At 39.2% G+C, this 16,262-nt stretch overlaps 1 protein-coding gene across 9 annotated transcripts in view; it reads right to left on the bottom strand.

Moving 5' to 3' along the window:
* GHR (growth hormone receptor) overlaps nucleotides 1–16,262 on the bottom strand; it is a 125,488-nt gene that overhangs the window by 85,122 nt on the left and 24,104 nt on the right. The gene's annotated exons all lie outside the window — the stretch shown is intronic.

The following is a 16,262-nucleotide window of genomic DNA, read 5'->3' as shown; positions in this document are numbered from 1 at the left end:
CTTAAGAGCAGCAAGAACCTTCATTTGTACCCATGGAATTTTTTTCTTACATATGTACTGTTTAAATGTATGGGTAGATTCCTAAACAACAAATAATTGAAAGCAAAACGTCATTGTGATTGAAAAATTTCATCATATTACTCAGGAATCCTTCTTCAGTGCATTGCATAAAAGGCTAAGTGTCACCTCTGTTTCTATGTTAAAAAAAAAAAAAACAAACAAACCCAACACACTTCCAACGAAGAAAATCCTTGAACTGAATAGACAGAATTAAACAGACATTTGAAAATACTAAAAGGCATTTTTCATGCAAAAGCAAGAGTAATACAAAATATTATGATAAAATAAACCATCCTGTGTGTGGTTACCTCAAGTGAAACCTGTCAGCAGGGTTCTCTCCTGGTCCACATCATGAAACAAGAGGACTAGACAGGTCCATATATGGTAAATCTTCACCTAATCTACCCCATAATATGCACAGCCAAGTTCCAATATCCCACTTTTCAGAAAAAGCCTGCTCACATTTAATCAGACTGAGGATCTAACTGATGGTGTGTGTCCCATTTACACATAATTCTGTAAGGAGTCTCAGGTTGATTTAATTGATGATTTTCAAAAGAATCCTTAATTTCAGAGAGAATAACTGATCAGTGAGCCACAACTCTCTTGTCCAAAAAAAAAAAAAAAAAAAAAAAAGGGGGGGGGGGGGGTTGGGACGGGACACACAACACATTAGACTGAAACAAAGCATTAGACTGAAACAAAGTTGTGAAGTTTAAGGCAGCTGTTGACTGAAGTGAGCTACCATGGACTACTGACAAGTTCCTGTTTCAAAACACTCAGTAGCATTGTAGCAAGTGGAAACGATCTCCATGTGACAAAGTCAGAATCCTACTATAATAGGACAGGGAAAATTATTCCAGTAGTCTTTCCAAACTATTTTGAAATCCTGCTTAAACAGCAGAAAAGATCTCTTAGCTACTTTACAGATGACAAAAGAGAAATGTCCTAACTTCTGATTACCTGACTGTACTGAGAACACTTTGTTTCGCTCTTGGTAGCAAGTGGTAATAGCTCAAGGACTACATGCAGTGACATTTGACGACACTGCAGTTTAGAACAAGACACACAAGCATGAACACAGTTGTATTTGCACTTAGCACTGACACTTCATTACATGTGAAAAAGAGGCAGTACTGCACATAATGTAGTGAGCTAGATGTTTAAATGGCAAGCAGCCACCTTTTAAATGATTCTTGCAAAAACTACAACTTCAGCAAAAGAAGGACATAGATTTGTGTGAATAAACTAAACAGGTGAGGCTTTTCCCGAGACTTATATTTTCTCAAAACCATACTTGATTATTCTAACCCGTGGCAAACAAAAGGATTGCAGCACTATGTTAAGATAAGGCCTATCCAGAACTAGTTTGCTTCACAGAGAAACAAGACTCAAGTTCCTAGCCATGTGAGGACTGGTGCCCGTTATGTCTTCTCAGCATATCCCATGCTAACCTACCAAAAAATAACAAACTGGAGACGGTAAGATGGACCCAAATGTGCCAAAAGACTTGGTCTTCAGAAGAGCACCTAAGCAAAGGGCCCAGTGCCAAAAAAAGTTAGAAAGGCTTTTGACACCATCCCATGTAAAATCTGCATTGAAAAACTGATGAAGTATACAAACTAGGCAAGCAGACAGTCAAGTGGACTGAAAACTGGCTGAAACGGTGGGTCAAAGGGTTTCAATCAATGACACAAAGTCCAGCTGAGGGCTAGTCATCAGGGAAGCAGCCCAAAGGTAAATACTGCTTAATATCTTCATTAACAACCTTTTTCACTGAAGAGGTGATCAAACAGTGGAACAGGTTGCTTGGAGAAGTTGTGGGGTCTGGAGATCCTCAAAACCCAGTTGGACATGGCCCAGGGCAACTGCATTAACTAAATCCCACTCTAAGCAAGAGAGCTAGATTAGATATCTCCAGGGATCCCTTCCAACCTCTATGATCCTGTGATTCCAAGAGTCTGTATGCTTAGATATGGAAATGAAAAATTGCTGGCAGCTGACAGAGAAGAGGACATAAATTACATGCTTTCGAAGAAAGATGGTAAACTATGGACACCCTATGATCGCATGGGCCATTGAGGAAGGATGGATTATTTCCAAGCAGACACATAACCTCAGTACACAAGTACTATCAGATTACTAATCATTATGCTGGGCTACCAAGAGATGCCTAAGAGGATCTCTGGCATCTGTGATAAGCTATTTCCAGAGTGTTGGTGCTCGTAAGATTTGGCCTAAAGAATCCTAATTTTCTCCTGTATTTCACTTCTTTCCATTTCCAGCTAAACTCCTCTACCGCTAAGCTCAAAGGAAGAAAAAACAGTATGCCTGAGTTTTATTCTGATTGTATCTGATATGCATTTTAGTTGTCTCTCCAGTTTGCATTACTTGTGATACATGGCACCTGCTAAAAATTCCAAACCACTATTCTCCTTTCAAATATTTGAAAATATTTGTTTCAAAAAGAAGGAAAAATGGGCTCTTCATACGTGTTTTTATGATTCCTCCAATCAAGTCATTCCATGCATTTGATGGCAAGTTGAACACACGTCAACAGTGTGCCCTGGCAGCCAGAAGGGCCAACCATGTCCTGGGGTACGCTGAGCACAGCATGGCTAGACGGTTGAGGGAGCTGATTGTCCCACTCTACACTGCACTACTGGGGCTCCACCTGGAGTATGGTGTGCAGTTTTGGGCACCTCAGTGTAAGAAGGACATCAAACTACTAGAGTGTCCAGAGGAAGGTGACCAAGGTGGTGAAAGCCCTTGAGGGCAGGACTTCAGAGGAGCAGCTGAGGCCACTTGGCTCATTCAGATTGAAGAAAAGAAGGCTGAGGAGGGCCCTCAAGGCAATCTACACCTTCCTCATGCAGGCAGCGGAGGGGGAGGTGCTGATCTCCCCTCTCTGTTGACCAGCGACACGACATGAGGGAATGGAATGAAGCTGCATCAGGGGAAGTTCAGGTTGGACATTAGGAAAAGGTTCTTCACTCAGAGGGCGGTCAGTCACTGAAATAGGCTCCCCAGGGAACCCGTCATGGAACCAAGGCCATCAAGAGTTCAAGGAGCATCTGGACAAGGCTTTTAGTCACATGGTTTAGTTTAAAGAGGAGCAGGGAGTTAAGACTCGAATGATCATTATAGGTCCCTTCCAAACTAAGATAATTCTATGATTCTGTGATGCTTCTTAGGTTCACACTTCTTACCTTCAAACTCTACTTCTCTAATATAATGAGCTTTCACATCCTCAGCTGAAATACTGTTTAGCAGCTGTGAGTTCACAGCTTAATTTCTGTCATCAACTTTTTCCCTCTGCACAGGAATTCCCTAAATTCTTTCAAGGGAACAATAACAAAACCCACCAGAACTTTCCCTCGTCTCTCCCTTTTTTCCTCTACCCAGATAGCTAAGGCTTTTCACCTGCTCTCCTCCTTTAGCCCTTCCACCTGCCTCACAAGCACACCCTGGACAAGGAGTCAATTCTAGTTCCAAATCAGAGCCTTCTCCACCCCCCCCCCCCCCCTCAATCTCTTCATATTCTTAGGAATCTAACAATAATCTTGCCCTTCATGTTTTAAATACTTCAATGAACCACATTTCTGTTCTTACAGATTTGATAGTCTTTGCCTCTTCGATAGAACAAGAACCAGAACATTTTCTTAGCAGCACTAACCTGATTAACAACTGATACTTGTTTTGGCACTTGTCATAGGGATGAAAGGTGAATTTATGTTTTCCACTGCATTATGCTTACAAGTCTACCTGTGAAGAGGATAGCTCAGCAGGCCAGCACTTTAGCCTAAGGCCAAATAAAGGAATTAATACACCGCTTTGGGTTATAAAACAAACCATCAGCATTGCAAAGGATGCAAACAGACAAGAACTAAAGACTTTCTAAGTAGGTAGCATTTTCACTTGACAAATAAGACAGCTCTTGTGGTATCCAGAAATTTAGGCTGTCTTCTGTGAGTGAAACATGTCACATTCCCAGCTACAGTTAATCATCTACTTGAGCTGGAGGAATGTTATGAAAAGTAGTTTAGTCAATATTTATGTGAAGTATTTTGAGATCTGGGCAGCTGGAAATCCAGAACTCTACTAGCTGAAACTGCTGCTGACATATCAGTAACTTAAAAGGGAAATTTACTTGACAAATGAACAGGGAAATACCAAGTATAAGCTGAGAAGAAAGATGTATAATTGGGTTATTGCAGACAGTTCTCATGTCCACACTTGAAAGACTAACAAACTTCAAAAGAGAAAGGACATACAAATGTTATTCAAAGTCTGGGGCATCTTTTTATAATCAAGATAATAGCCCCAGTTTATTTAAGAAAAAATACATAACTCACTACTCAGTTGTACCTGATAATAATCTGCATGTGGAAGAAGCTATAAACACTAGATTGCTCTTTAATGAGGTCAAAGAGATACTGAGGAATCAAGAATAGAAGTAAGAAAAAAAAAAAAGTCTTTTACAAGGCTGAAATAAAGTCAAACCTGGAGTTTTACTAGAGGCTGAATAAAAAAAAAAAATCTCCATCACTTCAACTTGCTTTTTAAGCAAAACAAATAACTGGGTACAAGCAACTGGTGACCTGTGTAACAGAACTACAGAAAATATGGCTGGGTAGGACTGCCAAATGTCATCTGGTCCACTCCCACTCTTCACAGTCAGATCAATTAATTCTTGCTTGACTCTAGTCTCTGCCTACTGGATTTTCTAAAGACCAGCAAAGACCTGCAAAAAATTTGCAACCTCCTCAGGCAATCTATCCCAACGCATGGCTACCCTTGCCACTAGGAAGGTTAGTCTACTATGTACCTCAGCTCTCTCTTGATGTAATTCAATTCCTTTACTTTTTTTTTCTCCCATGAGAATGAAGAATAGGTTATTCCCTACCCTTTTTTCAGTCTTTTACCCACATGAAGACAGTTCTACTTCCCTTTCTCCCTAGATGAAACAAACCCAATTTTTCAGCTAAGTCTTCCGGATCGCTGATCATTCTCACAGCTTTCTTCTGTATTCTAACCAGTTAGCCCAAGTCTGAAACAGCTGCTTACCTGAGGCTCGCTCTATCAAAACTAAGCTGAAGGATTACCTCAGGTACTTCTCTTTCAGCTTTTTACATCCTATCATATGTGTCTTTTTGTGAGAGGATGGCATTGCTGACTCATGATCAGCTAGCTCCAGATGATTTTCTACAAAAGTGGAAATTCGGGCTTTTAAATAATATGATTCCCTTTCATCTACCACTCCATTTTGATTAAACATTTATAAATGTGCAAATCAAATATAAAAGCATATGGGAAAACAAAGCTGTTAATTTTAACTAAAAAACTACTGTAAGGATAAAAACTGTGGTTCAAGGAACTATGACTATAAGAAGGCAGAAGAAAAAAATTTTCAGAAAGGAAATACAGACTTACGAAAATCACTTATTAAATGCATGTTGCCAAATTCATGACTGCTCTAAGAAAAAACAGTGTATGGGATGAATTGGAAAACTGTTAATAGAAAACCACACAAACAGAATTTACTAACCAGCATAGTAGTGGGTGAACAGTTCAACACTTTAAATTAGAGGGCTTAAAATTCAGAAACATAAATTTTATTTTACGCTTACTGGTGCTTTAGTATGTAACTTGGGCAAAGTTAAAATCTCTATGGCTCCCACTTTCTCCCCACTTTTGGTGTAACCTTAGAACAGCGTTCTTGAGGACAAAGGAGGGAGATTCAGGGGATAGAAGCAAATTTACCTGACCTCCATCACTGTTACATTTGAATTTAATTTGGCTGTTGTTGCAACTGTTATCCAAAGCATTATTAAAGATATTAATTTTTGAATGACTGGCTTTACCAGTTCCACAAATGGCTCACATTCAAATGAAGCATTACCTGTGAACTAAGATGGTGGCCACTTTCTTCAAACTTCTCTTCACTCCACAGCAAATCCAAAAACCTCAGTTTCTTTTCACATTCCAAAACAGCTACTCCATTTCTTACCTCACTGACTGCTCACTGAATGTTCTGTCACCTTGTTTCCCCCAAAAGCTAACATTTACCATTCTGCAGGTCTGCCTTTGGTTTAGTGGGGCTCAGATTTCCCCATCACAAGAAGAAAATCAACCCCTTCACCAGCACCCAAAATTATGCAGCAAAACAGGCCGATCTTCTCCTCCTGTACTTTTGAAGTTAGATGGTTCTAAGCTTTGCAGTCCTGAACTACACTTCCTCAGCCCTTTCCTAGAGTAAGGGAATGTGGACATCACTTGGCTATGCAGAGCGATGCCTAAAACCTACACCTCTGAGCATACAGCTCCAAAGTCCGCAAGGCTGGTGCTGTCAATGAAGGGTGCATGTGAACAGATCAAGCATTAAGCAAAGGTATTTACATAAGCTTGCAAAGAAGGAAGATGCTGAAGTCATCCAGGAGTGAAAAGCGCAGCTGTGAGGTATGTACGCATGTAGGGCTGAAGGGCTAAACCGCTGCCCATCCACCCACTCCAGATCCCCAGCCAGGGCTGTTCCTTGAGTTAGGCATCCTAGCTCAATAGCTGTTCCTGCAATATGCCGATACACCTCTGGCTTCAAATACTAACTGGAATATGAAGGAATGTAATGATCATGTTAAAAATAAATATTTTATTGGCATCCAATATTGACCTTATTTTTGTTCACCAACAATCACTAATGCAGTCTCATGTAAGAGGCAAAAAGAGTCACTAAGATTTACATTTTAGTTGTGGCTTTTCTATTGCCTTCTGTCAGTTTTCTGGGATGAATTACTGGCAAGCTACATGTATACTTAGTGTATTTTCATATTCCAAATGTATTTCTCTTCTGGCTCTCCTCCAGAATTTTGAATAATAAAGAGCCTTAACGTCAAAGTGCTCTCTGTTTAACAAAGCTGTGGGAGCCATATACACTATGACTTTTCATAATGGTTTTCCAAACTATAAGTTGCTTAAGAAGAAAAAATCCTTGTTGATTTCATTCTTCCTTTTCTTCACACTTTCAAACACTTCTAGTTTCTAAAATCTGAATTTGAAGAATGACCCTACAGGGAAAAAACTACTAGAACACGAAAAGAAAGAAGAAAAATGTTCTTTTGAAGTTCTCAGCTGAAGGCGCTCAGCATTTTATTTCAGAGTCAAATATTTTATCTGGGGATATCTCAAATCCAGCTCCTTATCTCAATGAAGATTATACATTGCATTACTGGCCTATAACATCTATGGAAATACAGTTCCATAAGAGATTTACCAAACCACAAATTTTGCCCCCTATATGGCAATGACGCTATATAGAATCGAAGAAAAATACAAAAGCGACTACCTTAAAAGTAATCCCCATTTGCTTTTGGCCAATACTCAGATCAATAAAAAAAAAAAAAAGAACACAGCTCCTGGAACATGACTGCAGTGAAGCACCTGGGGAATGTGAGCATTTAATCCACACCCCTCCAATCCACCTTCCATAAGACTGCATGGGCTTGCATATATGTATAAACTTGAACTACGGGATTTGTGCACATGATACGTGTTTGTATCACACATCTGTTCCATGTTGTGAGTTCTTGTCAAGGATATAATTTATTTTCTCTAAAGTCCTGCTTCTGATTTTCACGTGTATTTTGTGTCCACATGGCTTCTTTAGCTTGAAGTCTTTTTGATACATCTGAGGAAAGGTGCAAGACAATGTGTTGCCCATCTGATGCAAAACAGAGTTCAAGTATCAAAAATTAAGGTTTCTTTACATGTGGCTAACTAGGGAACAGAAAGTGTCTGTGGCAGGAATTTTTTTTGGGGGGGGGGGCGAGGTGGTCAAAATTAATGCGGGAGTGGGGTGGAGAATTCCTCCACAGTGCATTTTGCTTGAGGTACCAAGTGAGAACTTGTATCTTGTGCAACTCACATTTTCAGACAATTATTTCTCTGCTGATTTAGGCTTGCTTTCTAAAAATATTAAATCAACAATCTTAAATCAGACTCAGGAATTCAAAGAGGCCTATTTTCAGGGGTTGGCAGGAGCCCCACTGATGGCATGATTCAGACAGCTTCCAGCCTGTAGCCAATAACAGACTATATTAGGAATATAAATGTATTTATGTATTTACAGATATACACTTATCTAATATAATATATATTTCCTAGCAATTCTCTCATGTTCATTTAAATGTATATAACAGAAATGCCAAGTAATTGCAAAAGCGAATGAGAGAAACTCACTTCACACTTTAAATGAAAAGAAATTGAGAGTGCTTCCTCTTCACATTTCAGTATGCAGAAATCACAAGGGATCCCTGAAGACACCACCACGGGCCAAATCAGATACCCTCTAATAAGTTCCTTATGAAACACTTATAACTTGATGGTAAATTACATCATTGAAAAATTAAGGGATTTTCCATTTTCTTGCGTTTCTAATGAATGTTTATAGATGTATTTTAAATTTAGTTGCCTCTGAATAAAAAAGCTGCAAGCTATCAATGCCTTCCAACTATTTACAATAGGAAAAGAACCTAAAGCAAGGAGATTTGGGTTTTTTGTTTCTCTTTAACCTCAGATCATTTCAGAAATATTCAGCATAATGGACTAATTGATGCTGACAGTAACCGAGTGGGAGACGATACAAAGAATGCTCCTGGGCATAATAATTACTGTCTTCCCACAGAAAGCATGCACATTTATACATATGCAATTTATGATTCATTGTTCTTATGATTAATGGTAAGTTTAATGTAGAGTTCATTTATACTTCTTCCATTCTTCTGAGCCTTTCCTCTGATTCCTCCTTTTCGTTTATTGACTCATTAATATAATGAAGCTCTAATTTATCTTATCAGTGTTCAAGAATCTAGACTAAGGGATCAAGGCTTTAATCTTGTTGCCCTGTGAGTCTTTGAAAGGATTATTGACAAGAAGTTACTTCTGTAAGCGGTTCTGTACTGGGCATAAAGAAAAATTAGTTCAGTTTTCTAGAAGTAAAACCTGAACATGATTTTTAAAAAGAAAATACTGAACTCAGAATGAAAACAAGTGATCTATAAGAAAAACAGAACATAAGTTACATTGAAAAGAAATGTGTTTGTTTTTTTTTTTTAAAAAAAAGCTTTATTTCAAACAAATTTCAATTCAACTTGTTCTCCTTAACTCTGGTGCATGCTGCCTTGCCTTGCCAAAAATAATGAATCAGAACAGTGGACAGCAGTTAAGACTGCCAGGGCAGCATGAGTTATACAATAGACCACTGCAAGACTGAAAACGCCCAGTGATGGTTATAAGGATAAAAGTATCATTTCAGCATTTGGCCACAGATCTGAAAAAAATGCATAGACAAACTAAGATTTGTGCAGTCTGCAAAGTCTTTGTTTCCTTCTAAAGCACCACTAATCCTCAGATCACATGTTGGTATCAGAACCTTTCGATAATTTTACGACCTGTAACTTTTGAGTGATCAACGACTCGAACCTTTTACAAAATGTATCTTACTTTGGTAGCTGATTACACAGAGATCTAAAAAAAGAAACTGTCTCCAGCGCCTCGGGTTGCAGTAGTGGTGTGAGAAACTGAGAGTGCTTCTCACTGCAGTGAGTGCTTTTCTCCCAAAAAGAATGGGTAAGCACCAAGTAGAGTCAGTGAAGTGTGGTAGGCAGAAACAAGGCAGTAGGAACCCAGGAACACTTCACCTATTTGCGACAGCCATAGGCACTGGCATCTCAGAAATCCCAACTCTCATACATATACATCATGGCCATATGATATGCTCAAGTAGTATAAATGCCACAGGAAGGATCAGGGCAGAGTTCAGGATTAGGATATAGTCTTATAACTAACTATAGGATATTTTATAATTGGCGAGAGACACTAACCCAAATATGATGTGCTTCGGCCACAGGAATAGTGACTTTGACATTACTCGCATAAGCCTCCCTCATTTTTAGATAGGCAAAACAATGTAGTACAGCTGTATGTTGAGCCAGCAATTCAGTCACCAACTAAATTCTTCCCTTTTCTTAAGCTCAAAACTCATTAATAAAGAACCAATTATCTTCTGGTGCAACTTTGTTAAGCATCCCAGGAAGAGATGAGCCCCAAGAAACAGTGTGAACACCTCAGGACACTGTACAGCAAGTGCAGAGTATCTACAACAGGAACAGCACATCCAGGGAGGAGCCTGCACCTTCATCCTATGGGCAACAGCATGAGTAATGTCTGAAGATGTAAAATGAAAAGTCTAAAAATGGAAGGTATTAAGACTTAATTTTTAAATTAACACTTATTTCCCTCTACACACTGCTTGAAGTCTTTAGAGCGTGACATTTTCCCCTCCTGATTGTGCCAAGTGCTTACACAAGGGCAAAGAACACATTAGTTAAGGTATGCTGGAGTTGGATTCCGTTTTTTAAAGTTAAGAAGTAGAAATGTCTCTCATACAGCAGAGCACATATAAAATGCTCTTCTCACTTCAAGTGCTGATTACCTAATTATGTGTGTGTGTAACACACACACAGTTCCTAACATGGGAAACCACCAAGTGCCCCCTTACGCAGCAGTTACACGGAGAGGATGACTCAGTTTTCAGCTACAAACCTGTGTAGTAAGAAGTACTACAATCCCAAAGATACTGCAATATTCAGGCATGTTCCTCCTTCCCACTCATTCCCCTGGAGTGCTGAGAGTAATGGTCTATAAACCATCACCGCAGTCTACCATCCAGACGGCTGTGTGTTGTTTTCCCTTAGATCACTAATAGAAAATGGGGGATTTGTAATAAAAAGCTGAAAGCTGTACTTCCCACAATCCCCTCACATGATTTACAATAATCATGATAATTTAAAGCTGGCAACTGCAGAACAGAGTGCTTGACTGCTGTTGTTTTAGTAGCGCAAATTACCCATTTTGGGCTTCTACAATTAACTTGTTACATGTATATATTATCACTTCCTAAGCAGTAATATTACCAGATGAAGAAATTCAGCAGGGAATAGCGACAGGAACAATATTGTGAATCTAATTCTGAATCTGAGTCCCAGTGAGTTCTTTATTATAATATGTATTCAATGCAGAAATACGATTTTAGAAACTTTTATGGCAATTTGTTCTTTCCCATTCCAGTCCTAGAAGGGAAATGAAGGAAGGAAGTCTGTAAAAATAAACATATAAAATTCGTGAGCATTAAGATAATTGCAAGGAAGTTTAAGTAATCTCTCAGGCCCTTAAAACTTCAACTAATACTCTCAGCTTCAAAACACTCTCACCTACTGTCAAGGCTAACACCAGCCAAATACCTGCTTCTTTCCCAAGTTAAGACTGTGAATTACAGCAAGATCCCTTTGTAAGCATGTGTGATGAATCAGCCTGAACTGTGAAAGGTCATTCTTTTCTTACACACTTATGTTCACTTTCATGGCGAGATCTGTGACCAACATTAGTAAGTCAGTTCCCCATGACTGACATGCAGCTGTGAAGCACACATAACATCGCAATAAACATCACTCCTGTGCACTGTGGTTATTACACATAGCAAGAGGGATACAGAAGAAAGCTTTCTTTATGCATCACCTTCAGGAAAAAAAAGACTAATCACACCAAGCGGGCAGCCTAGCAGTATTCACTCTGTAAAATAACGAAAAAAGCAGGGCCACCTGGCACTTTTCCTAAGGAATTTGGATGTTTAATGAACCACAGATTTAAGAATTTCAGTGAAGAAAGTAGATGGTTCAGCAAAGTCAGACCCCTTCCTATCTAAGCAGCAGGGAATCCTAAAATGGAATCACAACACCAGTGGACATCAGCTGTGTTTACTAGCCTCCTGCACAGGTGTGGGTGAAAAGTGAGCTGAATGTTGTGATGGGGTCCTCACTCTCTGCTCAAATCCTGCCTCCACAATCACGTTTGTCTTACTGTGGTTCTGACCCTAAAAAGACACCAAATCCTCAGAGTTATATTTGCTACTTGTTTGCTCTGGGCTTGAGATTTCACCCAGCCACCCTCGTGGTTTGCTCTTGTTAATCCCAAATTACAGCTGCCTAAAGCATTATAGGTCACAACCCAGTCCACCAATCCTTACACAGCTGCAGTTGCAGAAATGTGTCTTCTAGTAAAATGTAGATTTTGCAAACAGTATCACTACTAGCCGCGACTTAAATGCAGCAGCAACCGTATTTCTTGAAAATCTGCCCCCCTCATTAAAAAAATTATGAGCACTGGAGCAGTTCTCACTACCATGAGAAGATACCAGCTCCCAGGTGACCAGTACCAGCCTCTTCAACCACCTGCCCAGTGCCAATAGCTGTGTGAGCATGAGGGTCTGCTTTCCCATGAAAATAAAATTGGTACTTGAAACCACTGTGGCAAACACAGTGCTCTGTCAAGGAATACTGCTAACTTTCAAAGCATCAACAGATACTGAATTTGGCTTTAACTGTAAAAGGAACCTGAAATGGTCGGGTTTATGCTAGAGGGCAAATGTCTTATAACCAGATACTTACTCAGCTGACATTATAATGGTTGTATGTCTCCATTACACATGGCTAATTGGATAAAAATATTGTCTGTATGTGTATATATATATGATGTCGTTGCTGACTTTGCTACAACAGTCTTCAAGCGAAGAATGAAGAATTCATGTGAATTTCCCTTATTTTCTCTGAAGTTTAAATACATAAATACTTAAGTTGGTTTATTTAAACTTGACATTTCACGTAAACAAGTCAGTATGGGAAAAGCTGAACAATGCTTCCACCACTCTGAAAAAGATCTAATGAAGATAAGCTTTGCCTTTTCTTAACAGAAGATTAACATACCTCTTGTCCTTCTGTTTCAGGGAAGCAGCATAAAAATGGGCACTTGGGATGGGTGCACAGGTGAAAATGACTTTTCTTTCTCTTACTGTAAATGAGTTTAACTGCTTTTAAAACCTACTATAACCACAGAAGTACAAGTTCTAACTTAGAAGCTATCACAATTGACATGTAGCAAAATATATTTAAAAGTCTGGTAAGTTACAGAATAAAATGGTGCTGCATCAGTAAAACCACAATACAGACTAACAGTTTAGCATGGTTATTGACAACATTTATCTGAGTATCAGGAGCAGTGAGCATCTTATCAGAAACACATTTCAAATCCACAATGTTCCATTGCTTGCAGCAGTGTAGCATACTGGCTGTTTACCCAACTGGACACTGGCTCATCTACGGACTCGATCTGCCATGGCATCTTGTGCCACGCTGGTCCCCTCACCTGCACCTTGCTCTTCTCCTGTGTCTAGTCTCTCCTGCCTGCCCTAAGCATGCTGAGGCTTGCCATCCCTGATGCTGAACATGTGGTACTTAACACTGCAGCCATAAAAAGCACACATCAAAAGTATAGCACAAAGACCCCTGGGCTATGTTTCTCTAGCCCTAGCTTTGAAGGGGGTCAGACTGTATTGCTGTAATTCCATACTCAAAAAGCCCCCCTGCCAAAAAACCAAAACCATAAGCCAACAATCTGCACAGCCATGAAAAACATCCCTAGTTACGTAGCCCTATTAATCCAAACTCTTCTGCACAGGTGTAACATCTTCTAGGACCTGTCAGCAAAGGCACAGACAGAAAATAATGCACTGGAAGCAAATTAGATAACATGAATGAATGCAAATACTACATTCTGTTTCTGCATTAACAGATGTTCCGGTTATGTTGAAATAATCTATTATCCCACTGTTGAAAGAATTAACCACTGTTCCCTTATGAAGAAAGCAGCATTTGGTTTTCCAGTTATCAAAAAACTGAAAGGCTGAAGCAACCAGCCACAGTGCCTTAAAGCAGAGATCTGAATTTCCATTAGTTTAAAATGAACAGGGTCAGGCCATAAAGTGCGTGAACTGAGTTGGTCTTATCTTCTTCTATATCTGTCATATACTTACTTTACTCTTACTGAGAATATTAGGGATCCACAATCTCCCTAGTGTTCAGCTAAAAATAAGAGTATATAACATTAAAGAGGAGAATGTCTCACAATTGTATGTATGCATTGTGCAACTTAAGCGTAGCTTAAGAGCCCAACAAATAATAAACGAACACTTTTAGGCTTCTGGAGACAAAGTTTCATGCCCACAGAACTACCAGTGGTTTTCTAGAGCAAGACTTGCAATTCTTGGAATTTTTACGGCTACCTCAAATCTTGAAGAACCTCCTGGTGTTTATTCTTTGCTGAGGTCATGTATTTCAGGTATTTCTAAAGCATATGAAAAACATTCCACAGAAATGCAAATCGCTATCCTTTGGTTTCATATCAGCCACAATTATTCTCAGAGATATTCTCTTCCCTTAAAAAATCCTGGTATCTCAATGGTATATTAATACATATCAGGTTTTTTTATTTAGATAGTACTTTCCATTTAGACCGTCCTGCTTTGGAAGTGAATTACTTGCTAGTTGCCAGCTTTAGAAATGGAAAAACTCCTTACAGAAAACTGCAAATTATTTTGCAATTCAACAAAGCTAAACAAAGACAAAAAAATTCCTTTCTATTTAAACAGAGAGTTGTTCTTTAAGTGTGGGTCTTCAGTATGAATACACTAAAAGCTTTCTTATATTTACCTTCTCTGCAACTTGAACTTGCTCACTGAAAGGCAGAGATCTATCACCATCTGAAGAGACTGGGCTTGTGGTAACCAACAAATACCTTCAACAAGAACTGCATGTTCAACACTCAAGAACATGATGCCTTCATCATTGCTCCAGCCTCCAAATTGCTTAGGAGGAAAATTCAGTAGCTGCCCCACCTGCACCAGGGCACAGTGATCTCTCCTCTCTCTGTACTCTACTGGGGGACAGGTACTGGCAGCCCTGGACAGTATGTGGAGATAGCACTTGCATCAGGTGCCAGAGGAGGCATCAAGAGTGCATCAGTTTGCACAGAAGTGGCCTACACACAGCGTATAAGGATATAAGTCCCAGTAAAGTTTCTGAACAGTTTTGCAAGGAGTTTCGATAGGTCTGCTCCAAAAACTTCATTGATTTCAGATACTTTCCCACTGCAGACTCATGCTGCTAAACACAGCTCTCACAATGCAGCCATGACATTATAAGAAGCATCCCATTAGGTTCAACCTATGACAATTTTTATTTTTCATATGCATACTATAGTAGTACTAGTAACTGATACATATGCATAGGAGACCCAAAAGCTCACGTTGAAATCCTGGACCATTAAAGGCAAGTATGAGGATTTTTAGTTTGGATGTATTTTATTTTGAATACAAGTTGGACCGCCATGAATCTTCTGAAGATGTTGCTATGTATTTATAAGCTAATGAATCCAATTATGATCTATAACTCTAGACGTAAGTACTACTCAGTGACGCAGTGCTGGTAATCAAAAGCTGAAGTGATGCAAGCACTAGGTGTTCTGATTTGAACATGTTACTGCACTGAATGCCAAAACTATAGCACACCACCAAAGTACACACAAGATTCAGCATCTCATTGTTAAGTATGAGGTTCTGGGAATGCAAACCTTGCTAAGATGAATTGTAAAATTTAGACGTTAATTATGTTACAGAGAGAGATTTCCTAGCGTTTTGATACTACCAGAAACCAATGATACAAGATAATAAGCACAAGAAAATACAAACCTTGGGTGATGTCTCTATTGGGAAACCATTAAAAACAGCAGTTTTGTGTGATTATGAAACTGTTGCATAACATCTTACAAGACTGCAGGTAAGTTTTCAGGTTACTACACAAAGGGAACTTCTTGGATCATAACCGCATTCTTTACGAGTCCAACATAAATGGAATTAATTTGTAAAAGCACACTGAGCTATGCCTCAGAATTACAGAAAAATATTTTTCAGGTTTTAAGGCCAGGCTGGATGGAGTTTTGAGCAACCTGGTCTAGCGGAAGGTGTCCCTGCCTATGGCAGGGGGGTTGGAACTAGATGATCTTTAAGGTCCCTTCCAACCCAAACCATTCTACGAGTGCAAGAAAATGGAAACTGCTGTAAAAGGAATCTAAGCAGGATTTTATAAACTTGGAATTTTTAACTTGATCAAGAGAACAAGTGTAGGAATTGCAAAGGAATTGCAAAACAGGGTGAAAACTAGGTGAAATTTAGTATTTGGTGAAAATGCCTAGACAATCACAACATGCTATAACAGAAGCTAACTCCTTCTATAACAGCTCCCTCATTAGTCTAATCC

This window comes from Falco cherrug, chromosome Z (genome assembly GCF_023634085.1).
Source record: "Falco cherrug isolate bFalChe1 chromosome Z, bFalChe1.pri, whole genome shotgun sequence".
Classification (NCBI taxonomy): domain Eukaryota; kingdom Metazoa; phylum Chordata; class Aves; order Falconiformes; family Falconidae; genus Falco; species Falco cherrug.
Note: the sequence above shows the minus strand (reverse complement) of the source record. Positions and strands in the feature narration are given on the sequence as shown.